We start from the raw sequence: 17538 nt of genomic DNA, 5'->3' as shown, positions 1-17538 counted from the left end.
ATGCTTCTCTAGGTCTCTCAGCTACCTCCAAGAAAGTCTGCAAGCTTGGCTAATACGAGCTTAGGTGCTATTATTCCCATTTCTCGGGCAGACGGCAGGAGTCTGGAAGCAATCAAAGGAAGGGACGTAGCCACAGTGGCAGAGCTTGGCGGTGGCAGAGTCGAGGCTGCGCCTCAGCTCTGAACCTTCCACATTGAACTTGAGCTGTGTCTCGGCTACCTGCCTCCCCGAGGACGACCTGCCAGGATCTGGACAGCTAGGCTCCCAGATAAATCATTCTTGGTGACAAACTGCCCTGCAGTGAGTCTGGTCCAGGTGAATTCTGAAGCCAGTGGATGTGCAGCTGGCCCTGTGCCCCCATCTGGAGCAGGTCTGCAGAGCCTTCCCAGACGGCTTCTGAATGCCATGGCTTTTTCTGGCTGCATTCCTGGGGGAGGTGCGAAACACACATAAGCCTCCTAGCTGCACACCCAAGCAAAGCGCACACTGCCATATCTTTAGCAAATGATAGCACACAAACAGAAAGCCAAAGGACGGAAGAAAGACATAGCCACCCAGCTGAAATAATTCACTCTTCAGAGTCAAGGGACAGCCAGTGTACATAGTCTCTGTCCTATGTATGAATCCATTTTCCTTCTTAAAAACAGCTCCACGGGACTTTGAACAAATCACAGACAATCCTTCATTCTATTCTCTTAATTTCCTCCTCTGGGAAGCAGGGTTCTGCCCATTGGTAAAAAGGGGAGCAATTACTCATTAAGGTGAGCAAAAATATCTTAATTTAAAAATCTCCAAATACAAAATTATTACTGATTTGTCTCCTTTTGTTTAGGTTGGGGGCAGTGCCCCTAGGGAAGCAGTATGAGTCATAGTTAAGAATATATATAGTCTCTGGAGCCAGACTAACTGGGTTTGAATCCCACTTTTGCTACTGACTAGCTGTGTGATTTCAGGACAGTAACTTAACCTCTCTGTGTCTCTATTTCCTTACCTGTAAAAAAAAGGGATAAGATAATCTCTACTTCATAGGGTTAACCTGAAATTAAATAAGATTTATTATAAGGAACGCACTTTGAACAATGCCTCCTATGTGATAAAGACTACTTATATAAGGTAGTTGAGTAAAATTATTTCAGTAATTATCCATGTACCTTTAGATAGGCCCATCTGAAGTGTTGATCATTCCATAATTTTCTTTTTTTTTTTTTTAACAACAGATCCTGGAGAAGCTTTGCTGGCACTGGCAATCATTAGATCGAGGGGATTTGGCTGTGTCTTAACTGTCAACAGGAAAAGACTGTACCTGGAATGCTAACATTTGGAAAAGCACGTTCTGGCACACAGATTCAGCCCGGCAGACTCATCAGTTACGTCCCGAGAGTAAGGGGGAGCACAGGTGCCTTACCTGTAGGACTGATCCAGACTGATGAGATGCCTTTAAAACAGACCATCCATCACCCGTAACTGAAGGCCTAGTGCAGGTCTCCATCCATCACTCACCAAAGGCTTCTGATTTCAGCATCTGTCCCACAGGGCAGACAAATAATTGTACTTCCCCGAGGATAGATTAGTGTGTGTCCTTCCCTCTTCTCTAGTCTTCTTCAATTTTCTGTTGGAAATCAGTGACCAGCCTGGTTTTCCATAAGCAGGCTTTGGCTTCTTCTGCTGACTTTCAGATAACACACAAGTCTTCCAGGTCTGAGGGGCAGCCCAGCCTCCAGCAAGCCGTCCTCCTTGTAGGGAAGCCCTGATGGATTGATGTTCTTGAGGGAAGCACTTCGGTTCCCCTGAGCAAGCAAGAGTTCATCACTGTGACTGTCCTTTGATAACTCAGTAATACTGGCCTTTTTTTTTTTTTTTTGAGTACTTACTATATGACTTGATAATCATCCTATGGGACAGGCACAAGCGTTCACCATCTGAGTCCAGGGTGCCATGGTGTCCTGTAGAAATGCAATATGAGCCACCCATGTGGTCCCATATGTCATTTGAGTTTTCTAGTAGCTCATTATAAAAAGTAAAAGAAACAGGGAAAGCTAATTTTAATAATATATTTTGTTTAACCCAATATATCTTAAAATTGACATTTCCAAATGTAATCAATAGAAAAGTTATGAGTAAAATATATTACATTTTTTGTACTAAGTCTTCAAAATCCAAATTCTAGTTAATAAATGTAGAAGGAATAAAGGAAGCAGAAAACCACCATTTGTCAAACACCACAGTAATAGTTGTTGCATGCAGGATTCTTCTATGAATGCTAAAATGAGAGAATCAGAATTTGAGGAAAAATAGGATATTTTCATACTCCAAAAACATCTGTCAAGATATTAATTAATAGCAAAGGGAGAAAAAAATAACTTCACAGTGGAGAAACCCAGCAGACACCATCTTAACAAAGTGAGCAGAAATTAAAATAAAATAAACAAACAAAAAAGCCTCCCACAAAGTGAGCAGAATTACACCACCAGTACTAAGGCATATCAACATCATAGATAGGATGTTCAGAGAAGGGCACATCACTTCTGAGATCTAGAACCTCAATGCAACCAGGAGAAAACATCAGAAACACCCCAAACTAAGAGACGGTATACGAATAACTGGCCAGCACTCTTTCATAAAAGACTAGGGAGGCCAGAGGAATCCTCACGGGTTGGGAGAGGCTGAGGAGCTGTAACAGCTAAGTGCAGTGGGGGTCCTGGGTTGGATCGTGAGGCAGAAAAAGGACATCAATAGAAAAACTGGTGCAAATTCTTTTCTGCCCCCTGCCTCAGGCATATTTGTACAAATAGTACAGGAGGACACCCAGGGGTCACAGCAATCTTTCCATCCTCACAGGGGCAGACTGAGGACTCTACTGTGGAGCCTTCTTTGGGGTCTGGGTACCTCTGGGAGCCTGAGCCAGAGCCAGAGCCTGAGCCTCAGCCTGAGTCTCAGCTTCAGCCTGAGCCAGAGCCTGAGCCTGAGCCTCAGCCTGAGCCTCAACCTCAGCCAGAGCCTAAGCCTGAGCCAGAGCCAGAGCCAGAGCCAGAGCCTGAGCCAGAGCCTGAGCTAGAGCCTGAGCCTGAGCCGGAGCCGGAGCCAGAGCCGGAGCCGGAGCCGGAGCCTGAGCCTGAGCCGGAGCCTGAGCCTGAGCCTCAGCCAGAGCCTGAGCCGGAGCCGGAGCCTGAGCCAGAGTCAGAGCCTGAGCCTGAGCCTGAGCTAGAGCCTGAGCCTGAGCCTGAGCCTGAGCCTCAGCCAGAGCCTGAGCCGGAGCCGGAGCCTGAGCCTGAGCCAGAGTCAGAGCCTGAGCCGGAGCCTGAGCCAGAGTCAGAGCCTGAGCCTGAGCCTGAGCCAGAGTCAGAGCCTGAGCCTGAGCCGGAGCCGGAGCCAGAGCCAGAGCCTGGGGCTTGGTTTGAGTCTTGGCGTTGGACTTTGGCCAGCAGAGCATGAGACCCTTGGTGATGTAGGCACAAACATGTTTCCCAAGGTTGAGGTGAGCAATATAGGCAAGTTGATTGAGCTTGTAGTTGTCACCTTTTGGGATCTTTTATTTATTTATTTATTTATTTATCAATCTATTTATTTACTTTATTATTATTAAGTGAGAGTTTGGGAGGCAGAGAGACAGACTCCCACATACATCCTGACTGGGATCCACCCTGCATGCTCCCTATGGGGCATTGCTCTGCTCATCTGGGGCTGTTGCTTCGTTGCTCAACAACCGAGCCATTCTAGTGCCTGAGGCGAGGATTTGGTGCCATCCTCAGTGCCCGGGACCAACTTGCTTGAATGAGCCATGGCTGCTGGATGGAGAGAGGGAGAGAGAGAGAGAGAGAGAAAAGGGAGAAGGGTAGAGAAGCAGATGGTTGCTTCTTCTCCTGTGTGCCCTGACCAGGAATTGAACCCGGGACTTCCACATGCCCAGCTAATGCTCTACTGCTGAGCCATCTGGCCAGGGCCACCCTCTGGGATCTTGGGCTTGACCTTCTTGGGCTTTACGAGGGCCTTGATAGCCTCAACATGTGCACTCATGGCGTTGGTATTGTTGGCCTGCATCTTCTTCAGGCCCTTCTTGTTGTGCTTCCCGGCAAAGTGTACGTTCCTCAGGAACTTGAAGTCCACCGCTTAGAAGAGATTCATATCTTTGTGATTGGGGTTTCCTGAGGCCTTTTCTGTGCCATTTTCAGGACCGGTTGCGCGGCTTGGTTCTCCAACTTGGCCATATTTGCACTGAAGCCCACAGCTCTGCAAAACTGGTGTAATTTGAATACGTCTATAGTATAGTTAAAAAATCATGTGCCAATGTTGATTTCCTCATTTTGCTCATTTACTCTAGTTACGTAAGTTATCATTGGGGGGATCTGGGCAAAGGGTATACAGGAACTCTATACTAGTTTTGCAATTTTTCTGTTAAATCTGAAACTATTTCCAATTTAAAAAATAAAAGAACACAGTACAATGAAAATAAAGATGCAAATTACTTACTTACAAAGTATCTTTGCAATTATTTCAAAAGATGCAGGAGTTTATGAAGTTAATGAAAATGTTGAAGGATTGCTAAAAAAACACAAATAGCCACTGAGAAACTAGGTAAAATAGCATTTGGGAAAGAAAAATCAACAAGATGGTAACACTTCAAAAAACAATACTTCAAATGTCAAGGAACTTTGGGAGATCTTTGGGATAAATGAATGAAGTTTTCAGATATGTTTGCCAAAAAAATTTCTGCTATAAAATCATCCATTGAGTGAAGGCTGTTGTATCATGCCACAAATCATTTTAGTTTACAAATTATGCCAAAATCTCCACATGAGATTTACTTGTGTTCATTCTAAGAATGAACACATAGTTGCAATTATAATTTATGTTCTGTTGGAAAAGATACAGTTTTATTTTTATACTTTGTAGCTTCATTTTTAAAAATTTAAATAAAAGCCTCACTTGAAATTTTAATCATCTTAAATGGCTTGGCTTTGATTTACTCCAGCCTCAATTACCCTTGAATCACGTACAGGTCCTGTCAGTCCGTAGGAGATCTAGGACTCACACGCTGATGCTTCCACATGCACCATGCTCCACGCTCCCGTCTCATTCAGTGGACACATGCACTTTGCACCCTGAACTAAGCTCACGTCCCAGAAGGGGCCCCTCTTTGTTCCCATTACTTGATCAAAGTAATCCAAAACAAGTTTCATATCCTTTGTGAGAAAAAATCACCCTAGAATGTTTTGGTTTTATTTTTTTTTAAATTATACTGTAGGAATTTGTTGAGGATGGTCAACTCTATAAATCAATGGAAGACAAGGAAAAGAATGGGTATAAATGAGCACATGAAATTCATCGACCATGCTTATGTGGCATTTGTGAACTATCTACCCTTTGTCTCTAAGACCTACCAAACCTGTATGTGACATTCATTTTACAATAAACTCACTGAATCCTAATTCAGAAACAAAACCTATAGCCAATGAGCCCTGGCCGGATGGTTCAGTGGTAGAGCGTCGGCCTGGAGTGCAGGAGTCCTGGGTTTGATTCCCAGCCAGGGCACACAGGAGAAGCGCCCATCTGCTTCTCCACCCCTCCCCCTCTCCTTCCTCTCTGTCTCTCTCTTCCCCTCCCACAGCCAAGGCTCCACTGGAGCAAAGTTGGCCCGGGTCCTGAGGATGGCTCTATGGCCTCTGCCTCAGGCGCTAGAATGCCTCTGGTTGCAACAGAGCAACGCCTCAGATGGGCAGAGCATCGCCCCCTGGTGGGCATGCTGGGTGGATCCTGGTTAGGTGCATGCGGAAGTCTGTCTGACTGCCTCCCCGTTTCCAACTTCAGAAAAATACACACACAAAAAAAAAACCCTAAAAGACTAAAACAAAACAAAACAAAACAAAATCTATAGCCAATGAAATAATTCAATATATTTATAGTGTAATGACCGGTGCTATTTAGAAATGAGACTCAAAGAGGTTAGGAGACTGAAGAAAGGAGATACATATCACCAGAAAGGATTTTCCTATACTCTAAACCTAGTAGCAAACGATATGAAGATAAGACTAATATGAACATAAGACTAATGGTTGGAGCGCGGGGTGAGGGGATTGGTGCAGAACCGGTGGAAGAACCTTGGAGAAGTCAGGGGAGAGAACATTCTCCAGTGAGCCCCTACTATCCAAGAGCAAGCATTATTACTGCTCTAGAGTGATACACACACACACTCACACACACACACTCACACTCACAGTGGAAACTTATGGTATCAATGGGTGATTATTAAAGTGCAATATAAATTATCAATCTACCCCTGGCCCCGAGGTTGAGAGGTTTGCTATGGAGAGAAGCTCTCAGTCACAGGAATGAAACAGGGCACGACTATTTTCTCTGTCCACACAGGCTGGTACGTGGGTTCATTCAGATGAATCTTTATCCTGAAAAGACCCTCAAAACAATTGAAAAGTGGCTCATCTCCTAGTCAACTATTGTGCTGACAGTTGGAAAAATTCCATTCTGGGGCCAAGCCAATGTCGGGAACCTGGTTAGCAGGGAGTGGCTTCCTGTATCAGTATAGTGTAAAGTCAAAAACTTCTTTGTGGTCTGATCTGTTCTTTTCCCTGAAATTTGCAAGAGGAGTTGGGTCCCTTTTGATTAGCCGCAGGTGGGCTCACCCTCTGGTAGGGCCGTGTCTATCCCACACATAGTGCTGCTGCCAGAATGACCAAAGGGAAGGAATGGGTGGGGACGAGGTGACATGGAGGGTGACAATAAACCCATTCTTTGTATAACCCCCACCATTCTGTAGCTCTTTGGGAAGTCTATACAGACCTTCCAGAGGTTTCCTTCTTCTGAGTGTCCTGGCGGTGGGTGGGATTGCACAGGTTAGTGGACACTACATGCTTCTCTTGCTGTGACCTGCCCCTCAGGGAAAGTGCACAGTCATTGGCCCTGTTTGGGAATTGCTTTAGCTAAAAGGAGCTGCCTCCCCCAACGGCCCACCCCCTTCTTGAGTCAGAATAAAGATCCAGGCCTCTTGTCCCAACTCAGGACAACTCTGAAGAGTTATATAGACGTCTGAGCCTCTGAGGAGACTGCCCCACAGACCACTGCCTCCGGCTGCCCAGCTCAGCTGCCTTCGGGGGAGCTGATCCCAGCAGCACGCCCTCATCAACTCCCCATACCCAAGTCTCCACCTCCGAGGCTGCTTCCTGCAGGACTGTTGGGCAAATAAGTGTGTAGAATTTGTGTTATTTGGTTTTGCTTACTTTTAATTAAAAATGGCACTGCCCACGTGGGACAGCTGGTTACCTTCAGGCTTGGGAAGGGGCTTGGTTATGCTAATGTATGCTGGGGGTTGTCCCGACGAAAGGTTTTAAAAGGAGGAGCTGGGAGGCCATTTTGGGGAGGAGGACACATGGTTGTAGAGAAGGCAGGCAGCCAAAATGGCGGCATGCAGAGGGGACTAAGACTAGTGGGCCTTTGATTCTAGGAAAAAAACGGAGAAAGTCAGTGGCTTTGGGAGCCCTGAATGGAAAGGGAAGTGTTTTCCCACTGTGTGTATTTCTTGCCCACCGGGTGCAAGCTAGGATTAAAGCTAATGGCCCACCAGTTCTTGGCTCTGTTGTTTCATTACCATCTGTCCGAATCAGACACGAACCTGCATGGACCAGGCTGCTGTGATGACAACCGCTAATGTAGGGCTACTGGCCCTACAAGGACCCAATGAACAGCACACCCTCTCCCCCAGGTGGCTGTCCTTCCTCCTCTGCCTGGCACAGTGGCCATCTGGTCAACCAATCCTCAGCCCCTCCCAGCATTTCCTCTCTACATTGACTTCCCAGCCTCACTGACCCTGGGTCCTTAATCATTTGGGTATCTGATTCCCAGGGAGAAGTCCCACTCCTCTATGCATGAATACTTTCCTCTTCTGCCAAAGGGACTAAGATCCAGCCTGCTGTCACTGTGCACATCCATCCCACCTCCACCCAGTGGACGGTCACAGTCCGGTAGGGGCTGGGAAGGAAAACCAATCTGAGGCTCTATCTTTCTACTGGCTCAAACCATCGCAGAAAGCCCCGCTTGGTAGAAGGTGGGGTATCCTGGCTTTCATCCCTGGGCTAAAGGTTACACTCCATCTTAGGCACCTTTCATGGCATATCTTTGGCCATGATGCTTTACTATCCACTTGGGGGCCGTGTCAGGTGAGCATAGCAAATCAGCTCTTGCTTGTATGTAACAGTGGCCTGGAGAGGCAGCAGAGTAGAGCTAAGGGTAACTGTGCTGCCTTCATGGGGATCAACTCTAACGGGATGAGAAGAGAGCAAGCAGGGCCAAAGAGAGTAGGCATTTGGGGTCTTTGCAGGGTAAGGAATCTCTGGGCATCAGAATGACAGCATGGATGGCAGGGGAACTGAAGTAAAAAACCCGAAGAGGCTAGGGTGACACTGAGCAGAGAGGGCAGGTGAGGGCAGCCTCTGAGCAGAGAGGGGAGGGGAGAGCAGTCTCTTAGCAGAGAGGGGAGGGGAAGGGGAGGGCAGCCTCTGAGCAGGGAGGGGAGGAGTGGGCAGCCTCTGTGCAGGGAGGGGAGGGGAGGGCAGTCTCTGAGCAGGGAGGGGAGGGGTGGGCAGCCTCTGAACAGGGAGGGGAGGGGAGGGCAGCCTCTGAGCAGAGAGGGGAGGGGTGGGCAGCCTCTGAGCAGGGAGGGGAGGGGAGGGCAGCCTCTGAGCAGAGAGGGGAGGGGTGGGCAGCCTCTGAGCAGAGAGGGGAGGGGAGGGCAGCCTCTGAGCAGAGAGGGGAGGGGTGGGCAGCCTCTGAGCAGGGAGGGGAGGGGTGGGCAGCCTCTGAGCAGGGAGGGGAGAGGAGGGCAACCTCTGAGCAGAGAGGGGAGGGGTGGGCAGCCTCTGAGCAGAGAGGGGAGGGGTGGGCAGCCTCTGAGCAGGGAGGGGAGGGGAGGGCAGCCTCTGAGCAGAGAGGGGAGGGGAGGGCAGCCTCTGAGCAGAGAGGGGAGGGGAGGGCAGCCTCTGAGCAGGGAGGGGAGGGGTGGGCAGCCTCTGAACAGGGAGGGGAGGGGAGGGCAGCCTCTGAGCAGAGAGGGGAGGGGTGGGCAGCCTCTGAGCAGAGAGGGGAGGGGTGGGCAGCCTCTGAGCAGAGAGGGGAGGGGAGGGCAGCCTCTGAGCAGAGAGGGGAGGGGTGGGCAGCCTCTGAGCAGGGAGGGGAGGGGAGGGCAGTCTCTGAGCAGGGAGGGGAGGGGAGGGCAGTCTCTGAGCAGGGAGGGAAGAGGAGGGCAGCCTCTGAGCAGGGAGGGGAGGGGAGGGCAGTCTCTGAGCAGGGAAGGGAGGGGAGGGCAACCTCTGGGCAGAGAGGGGAGGTGAGGGCAGCTTCTGAGCAGGGAGGGAAGAGGAGGGCAGCTTCTGAGCAGGGAGGGGAGGGGAGAGTAGCCATTGAGCAGAGGTGGGGAAGAAAATGCTGTGGGTGGACAGCCTGAGGGAACAGGACAGAAAGGTGGAGTAAGATAAGATATGGGCTAGGTCATGTGGCTCAGTTTACCAAAGCCACAAACCCTGGACAAAAAAAAGGGTTTCTTTTTCTCCAGAGCCTCTGAGGAATTCTGCTAGGTGTGGGCAAGTTCCCAAAGGTACTCTAAAACAAAAAGCCTCACAGGCCTTCCAAACTCAAAACAAGGTGCTAGTTATAAAGAGCCGCAGCCACGGAGCCAGTTGTCACGGCATCCGATTGTCAGAGGTATCAACCGTCTCCACCAAGGTGCTCGGCCCTGACACTCTCAGTTCTCACTGCTGGAACAGGGGGACATCTCATGGGGATTAGTGGCCTTCTGTATTTTTCCTGTGAGGTGCACAAAGCCAAGCACAGCCCCTGTGGAGCCCATGCCTACGCACGGCGGAGCACGGTCGGCTGTGGGCCTCTCTCAGCACAATCCCACCAAGACTAGGTCTGTTCTTGGTTCTCTGAAGAAGTAACTTTTGGCTCCCCTGGCTCCTGAGCTTTGGGAGAGCTACCTAGAGGAAGAGAGAAATGTAGGACGACGCCTAGGCTCTGAAACAGCTCCTGGAGCTCAGGTCCCAGTGGCTGTGTGACCCAGGGGAATGCACTGAAGCCACATCAGAAGGCAGGGCCCTGGCCTTGAGGATGCTCTGGGCGTCCTGTTTGTTTCGGTAGCAATGTGCTGTGCACCATGCAACTGACATTGCCGCTCAGGAGGTATTCCCACGGTGGGTCATGTATGCACCAAGAGCTATGGCTGAGCTCATGCACTTTTATTAATTAAAAATCAAGGCTCCCTAAAGGAAACCTACTGAACCAGAAATTAAGACAAGCACAGTGGGAAATTAAACAAGCAAGCAAAAGAGCCCAGTTTCCCCCTCCACGTGTCCATTTTCTAACAGCCTGTCCCGCTGTGTCTCATGGCCATCATATCTAGACAGGCGTTCCACTGCGAGGTATTTTCTTATTTAAAAAAAAAAGAGGAAAAGAATAACCTATGAAGGAAGACAAAAAATCAGTAATTGTATGCCAGTAGTAATTGCTAAGACTGTCGTAATTTAAGGATAAAACTGTCATGGTTCAACAACTAAAATAATTTTTAGTAAGAGTTATCTACGCTACATAAAAGGTGGGACGCGTGCTGCCGTGAAGCTGGAGAAAGACAGACAAAGCCCTCGGAACCGGCCGGGTGCGCTCCTGCGGCTCGGGGCGCGCCGGGTGAATGGGGCGGGCGTGCTTCGTCACATTGGCCTGGCGGATGGAGGTCCAGGACGAGACGCTCTGCACAGCGGCGAGGTGGAAGGAGAAGTCTGATGTGAGGGACGACGGACAGTTCTCCCTGTTGCTGCGGGGTCTCTCCCTGAAGAAGACACTGCCTGCTGAGCTCGGCCCGTGGGCAGAAGCAGAAGCTGTGGACCCTCCACAGCCCCTCGTGTGGCGTTCCCATAAAATCCAGCGACTTCCTGGCAAGGCCTCATGCTCTCATCTTGTATTTACAATGAGACCCTCGGGACTGTCTAAACAGAGCCAAATTTCTGAATGAATGAAAACGTACTCAAGGGATGTCCTTCATTTCCCATGAGGCTGGCAGGACTTGGGCAGTGGTTAGACGAGACCTAATTACTCTCCTCTGTCTGAATAGGAAAACAGCTCTTCTTCCTGCCCCTTTGAATGGAAAGAAGTAGATCTACCAGTGGAGTGTCACCAGCTGAACACTCTAATTGTTGCCTACACCAGAGGGTGAGCTGAGTAGCTGGGCCAGCTCTCTCTATTATACCCTGGAAACACTTCAGGTCTTCATTCAGACATCTGCAGGGCTCCTCATATGTGCCAGGCACTGCACTAGTAACGAGGGCATACCCCAACAGGGCCCTAAGTCCTGTGTCTGCAACAGGATAGGTAACAGGCTCATATACTCAAGTGGGACTCTTTCTTGCCAAGGGCTGGCCCAACTGGCTGCCATGGTGGCCACAGACCAAGTACAGAACCGGCCAGGTTACCCAATGGGCCCTGAGTCGGGCCTCTCCATCCTCTTAGTTTAGTAGTAAGCTAAGACAGTAATGTCTTAGCTCACTACTGTCGAACAATGTAGAACAACTGAGAACTGAGAGACCCAGCTGTACCCTCAGCTCCACATGAGCAAATCCACCAATCGGCCTGGATTATAGGTTCCTCATCTATAAAAGGAGGGTAAAAATATCCTGGGTCCCGTACTGGGACAGGGTGTGGAAAAGTGTTTTCAACAACTGTTGGCATTGTAGGACTCTACAGTTTTACACAGATCTGGACTCATCACTTGACTAGATACTGTCATTTAATACACGTCTGGTCTCTGCACAAGCACTCTTCATAACATTTCCCACAAAGATAAATACCAAGGGCAGAAGGTTAGGGAGACTCATTACCAGGGGTTTGAATATCCCTCTTCTTTCCTCTCTCTTCACCTAAACGGGGCTCATGCTTACTTTCCCAGATAATGAGTGTGGATGCTCAAGGCACATCTCTGTCTGTCATAGCGCAGAGCTGGCCTTATGGAGTGAATTAGTGCAGCTTCTTACATTTTTTTCATTAACCACAACTATGTCTGCCCCTGGCACAAAGATATAAAATTACATGCTTTCAGCTATTCTGGTGTTTTTATTTTGTTTTGTTTATATTTAGGTGCAACTTAAAGTTGTCACATTGTATGATCTACTTTCTATCCCTATGGGGTTGGTTGGGGGGGGTGTCACAGTTCAAAATAAAGGTATTTGCATTGTTTAATAACATGATCTGACCACGATCTAATACGAGGTCTAACACACAAGCATGACTTTTAGATGCCATGAATAATTTCTCACCAATCAGGCCATAATTTATACATCCAAATGAATACTGTTCTTCCAGAAATATCTGAAGGGAAAAATTTTAATGTTGTTTTTAAAATGTTCTGAAGAGGAGTCATCCAAGAAGGCTATTTTTAAGTTTGTCACTTTGAAGGTACAGATTTGAGTGTGTCTATTAAAATCAGTGGCCTTATTTTATTCTCACACATCATGCACTTATCCTTCTTCTGTTAATGTAGCAGGGTTAATAGTCAAAGTATTCAACAATTGGTACACTTAGTGTACCCACCAAGCAGAAGAGACTGGCTTGAATGTGGTGTCAGGGCATGCTGGCTGACTTTTCGGCATTTAAGTAGATAAAATGGGTTCACATGCCCTGAGTAGTTTGGGCTATTCAAACCATAGTGCTACAGATGGAGGACAGATTCGCCTTTGAGAACTCTTGATCTCAGACTTCATGGTAAACTCAGATGAACTGGGGGAGGGACAAGATCATTCAGGGAACAAACAGCTCCAGCAAGAGTTCTTACCTTCCATCCAGAGCAAAAGCAATCCGAGGGCTTAGGATCTTCCCAGATAGTAAAGATTTATTTAGGCTTATTACCCCACTCACAATGATATTTTGCAATAACAGCAATGGCCCTGCTTTTCATAATGTCCATACAAAGGTGACTGCTCATTCAGGGCCAGCTCTACCTAACAATTCAAGTCACTAAGCAGTTTAGTCAAACTTCAAGGTTTCACTTCTACTTCTCTAAGTAATGACTTTTGTGTAAACTTCCATTAATGGATCTAGTTGCATTTTGTGCTGTTCCAGATCACGGCTCCTCACAATTAACCAATCAGCTCCACACTTGCTATTCTGAAAGAAAGTCTACCACTCTATTCCCAACCTTGAGCCAAGGCTCCCCTTTGCCATGTGACACTCCGCATGGCCCCACAGCACCCTCTTTTGCCTGGCCGGATAATAGACTCACCTCTTTAGTGTTTCATATCCCAGGCATGTCTGAGTCTTAAGAATCTATTTCCCCTTCACTACTTTGTTCTTTTTTGGCTGCAGTTCAGGTTCTTCCTGAAGCTGATGTCAGTCTGGAGGTAGGAAGTTTAGAGGCTATTTCAACACAGGATGGTGATCAAGATTAAAACAACAATATTGCAGGCTTGCACCTGAAAACACACCAGCATGCTCTTTACCCCTGTGATCTTTATCTTTGTTGTAAGGTCAACATCCAATACAAAAGGACTGGTACATATTCCGCAAACAATCTTCTCTTATGTATGTTTATGTCATCCCCTCAACTTTGTATCTTTGTTATTGCATTTACTATGTCATTTTATTTGTTCAGCTTCTAGAATATGAGTTCCTCAAGGGTAAGCTCTGTGTTTTATTGATTTCTTTACCCTCATCACCTAGCACAGGGCTGGGCATATTATATGAATTATAAATATAGTTGTATGCATGCGTGCGTGTGTGTGTGTGTACATCCATTACATGTGCATGTGTATGTATAAGAAAGCCAGAGACTCAAGTCAGCGTGATACTCGCTTTATAAAACGTCATTCACTGATGTGGGGGTTAGAAAGTGTTATATTGAGTGGGACACTTGAAACCATGTCAACACAATAAATAAATTAAAAAAGTCATTCATCAATGGTGGACCGATAGGCTTGGCTGACAGTTTCATAAAGGAGGCAGCTCATGCTATGAGATAAGATTAGATAACCAGGGTTTCTAATCCTGAAAGGAGACTGACAGCAAAACTCCCAGAATGAAGCCCCTCAGTAATGGCTCCTTAAAACTCTTCATGTGAGCACTACAAAGATAAGGGCTAAAGTGTTTAAGGCATTCCAGAAGCAGCCCCAGCCTTTCTTATTATCCTAAGAGCCACATGAAGAGTATAAAATACCGAATCAGATTTATACTATTAACGAAAATACTGTATTTCCCCATGTATAAGATGCATCTTAATTTTGGGGGCCTGAAATTTGGAAAAAAAATGTATTACATAAAGTTATTGAACTCAAGTTTTATTCACCATAAAATTCATACATCTCATCACTGTCAAAACTCCCATCCATTAGCTTGTCCTCATCTATATCTGATGACGGATCACTGTCTTCAACAATGAGCGCAAAATAAGAGCAAAAAAGCATGAAATGCAAGTAAAAACATCTACAACCACTGTATAAGACGCACCCAATTTTTAGACCTCAAATTTTTTGAAAAAAAGTGCATCTTATACATGGGGAAATACAGTAAATTAACTTGTTGGATTATTTTCAAATCCGATCCATGTGCCCCTGAGGATCTCATTACCCTTCTCATGACTAGAGAAGGGATTTCTGGGTGCCAAGCCACCCCTTCTGCAGGGTCCCTTTCACTCTCATCTTGTCCCAGCAATTACTGATCACTCAGCTTGGTATTACCGTTATCAGGATCTCCATAACGCTGCCTTACATTAAACAATCCTTAACATTATCCAACAATGCTTTATCCTGAATTATTTTATGATTTTTGTACCTAAATGTCAGTTTTAATTTAAATTCAGAATGTTCTGATTCCCAAGAGTTCAGATTTTTGTACAAATTTTAAAATTTGCACTCGACTTCAAGGCCTAAAGCCCATAACGTTAGTGTTCTTTCTGTCTGTCTCTCTGGAGATTTACCCCACTCTGTGTCATTTGACTAGGAGTCAGAAGCACGTGTTGGCTGAGGCTGAATGACTGTGCAGACTGCTGTTCTGGTTAGATAATGTCACACGGTTGGTGACCAGGTGTCCTGTCTACACCCAATCACGGCCAGATCAAAACTTGTCACCAGGCATATATACTTTTCACCAAAGAGAGAACAGAAAATTTCTCTGCTGTTGGTCAGTGCTACATTTCTCCTTTTTAACCATTAAGACACATTACACCAAAGAACATGTTTCAACCTAATAATAATGATTGTATTATGGCGACCTCCACATAATTAAGAGGGAAAAGTAGACTGCAAACTAAAGGTAATACAGATATCTGGGAGGATAACTCTTAAAAGCTTATTTTTTTAAATTTTTAATTTATTTTTATTTTTTTAATTAATTTTAATGGGATGACATTGATAAATCAGGATACATATGTTCAGAGAAAACATCTCCAGGTTATTTTGACATTTGATTATGATGCATTCCATCACCCAAAGTCCAATTGTCTTCTGTCACCTTCTAACTGGTTTTCTTTGTGCCCCTCCCCTCCCCCAACACCCTCCCTCTCCTTTTAACCCTACTCAATTTCATGAATAATTTAAAAACAAAAGAGAGCTTGGCATATAGACAAGAGTGGATAAATAATATCCAATGATTGAATGAATAGTTTTGTACTTTAAAAAACTTCTATCTACTAATTAATTTACATTAGGGTGAATAGCACTCTTTGTCAAGATATAAACCTATGTGGCCAATTCAGAAATGTTTTATTCTATATGAATAATTACCACATGACCAGTTTAAAAGGACTACTAAGTTGTCTTAACAAAAATTTTTTTTACCTGCTGATTTTTTTTTAGAGAGACAAAAGGAGAGAGAGAGAGAGATTTATTAATTTGTTGTTCCACTTACTTATGCATTCATTGGTTGATTTTTGTATGTGCCCTACTAGGAACTGAACTCACAACCTTGGAGTATAAGAAGGATGCTCTAACCAACTAAGCTTCCCAGCCAGGGCTCACATTTTTGTATATATTGGGCTGTGCAGTAGAACTCTCTGCAATGATAGAAATGTTCTATATCTGCACTGTCTAATACAGAAACCACAAACCACGTATGGGCACTTAGCATTTTAAAATGTTGCTAGTGCAGCTAAGGAACTGAATTTAAAATTTTTATTTAATTTTAATTAATTTAAATTTAAGTAGCCACATGCGGCTAGGCTACAACATTGGAAGCCACAGCCCTGTAAAAAGACCATAAAAACAAAATCTGAACCATGGGAGAACATATTTAAAGGCATTCCTATAAGCCTTCACCATGTTTGCTCTCCCATGGGGCCAGTTTGTGTATTTCTCTTCTGATTTCTTTTATTGTGATCATCTTCGAATTTTGTAGTTTTAAGGATGGTAAATGCTACCCCTTCAGCCAATTCCTTGCTCTCGTGGTTCTTAAACTTGGCTGCGCATCAGCATCACCCCCAGAGATGAGATTCAGCAAGTTTGGGAGGAGACTGGGCATCTGTGGTTTTCAAGCTTCGCAGATGACTCTGGTCTGCAGCCAGCCTTGGGGACGGCTGCTTTACTTCAGAGATCCCGCACCAGCAGCCCATGGGCCAAGTACACCCTCCGAACATATGGTCATCCCACACAGTGTTTTAAAATGTTTTGAATTAGTTGCCAACTTCTACAAATTGTAATTTTTCATCTAAAAAAAAAAGTGGAGTAGAGGAAAGGCTGCCCTCATTGGATATAAAGCATAACTTGTATGGTTCACTACTACTTACCCACCTCCCACTAGGCCAGCTCCCAGCGGGCTTGGAGTTCGAAACCCCTTTCTTACCCCATGTCTATGCCATACTCACCCAAACAGGCAGCAATCATTTTATATCAATACACCATGCCTAGGATGGAGCACCAACTATTTTACTCATGGGTTACCTGTAATCATCTTGGCAGGCTCAAAAATATTCTCCTACCCTTGAATAAATATGGTGGTAGACCAATAAGAGAATGGGTCCCAACCCAGGGCCATGAGACCAATCTTGTTGAGAGACAAATTGTTAAATTCCAGGAAAGGAGTGTCTTACTTTTTATACCCCAATTCTCTCACCTGACGCACCAGAAGGCCAGCCGAGAAGACTGTCAGGAAAGGTATCTTTGCTTTTAATTCCCATCTCTGTTCTGAAAAGAACTTTTTATAGCTCCCTCATCTTTTACCTTGTTTCCCTTCTAATATATTTGTATCCAGCCATGGTTCTCAGGATAGAAAACAGTTGATCATACTTGTTTACCTTTTCTCACTTTTTTTTTTTTTACCTTTTCTCGCCTTTTTTTTTTTTTTTTTTTTTTTCATTTTTTTTTTTCATTTTTCTGAAGCTGGAAACGGGGAGAGACAGTCAGACAGACTCCCGCATGCGCCCGACCGGGATCCACCCGGCATGCCCACCAGGGGCGACGCTCTGCCCACCAGGGGGCGATGCTCTGCCCATCCTGGGCGTCACCATATTGCGACCAGAGCCACTCTAGCGCCTGAGGCAGAGGCCACAGAGCCATCCCCAGCGCC

The 17538-nt window shown here is 46.1% G+C and overlaps 1 pseudogene; it reads right to left on the bottom strand.

The window, feature by feature from the left end:
- Positions 1 to 2998: 2998 nt before the first annotated feature.
- LOC136319525 (large ribosomal subunit protein eL29-like) lies at positions 2999 to 16820 on the bottom strand (annotated as a pseudogene).
- Positions 16821 to 17538: the final 718 nt, after the last annotated feature.

The sequence above is a fragment of the Saccopteryx bilineata genome, chromosome 1 (genome assembly GCF_036850765.1).
Source record: "Saccopteryx bilineata isolate mSacBil1 chromosome 1, mSacBil1_pri_phased_curated, whole genome shotgun sequence".
Classification (NCBI taxonomy): Eukaryota; Metazoa; Chordata; class Mammalia; order Chiroptera; family Emballonuridae; genus Saccopteryx; species Saccopteryx bilineata.
The sequence above is the reverse complement of the archived record's forward strand: the minus strand, read 5'-3'. Positions and strand labels throughout refer to the sequence as shown.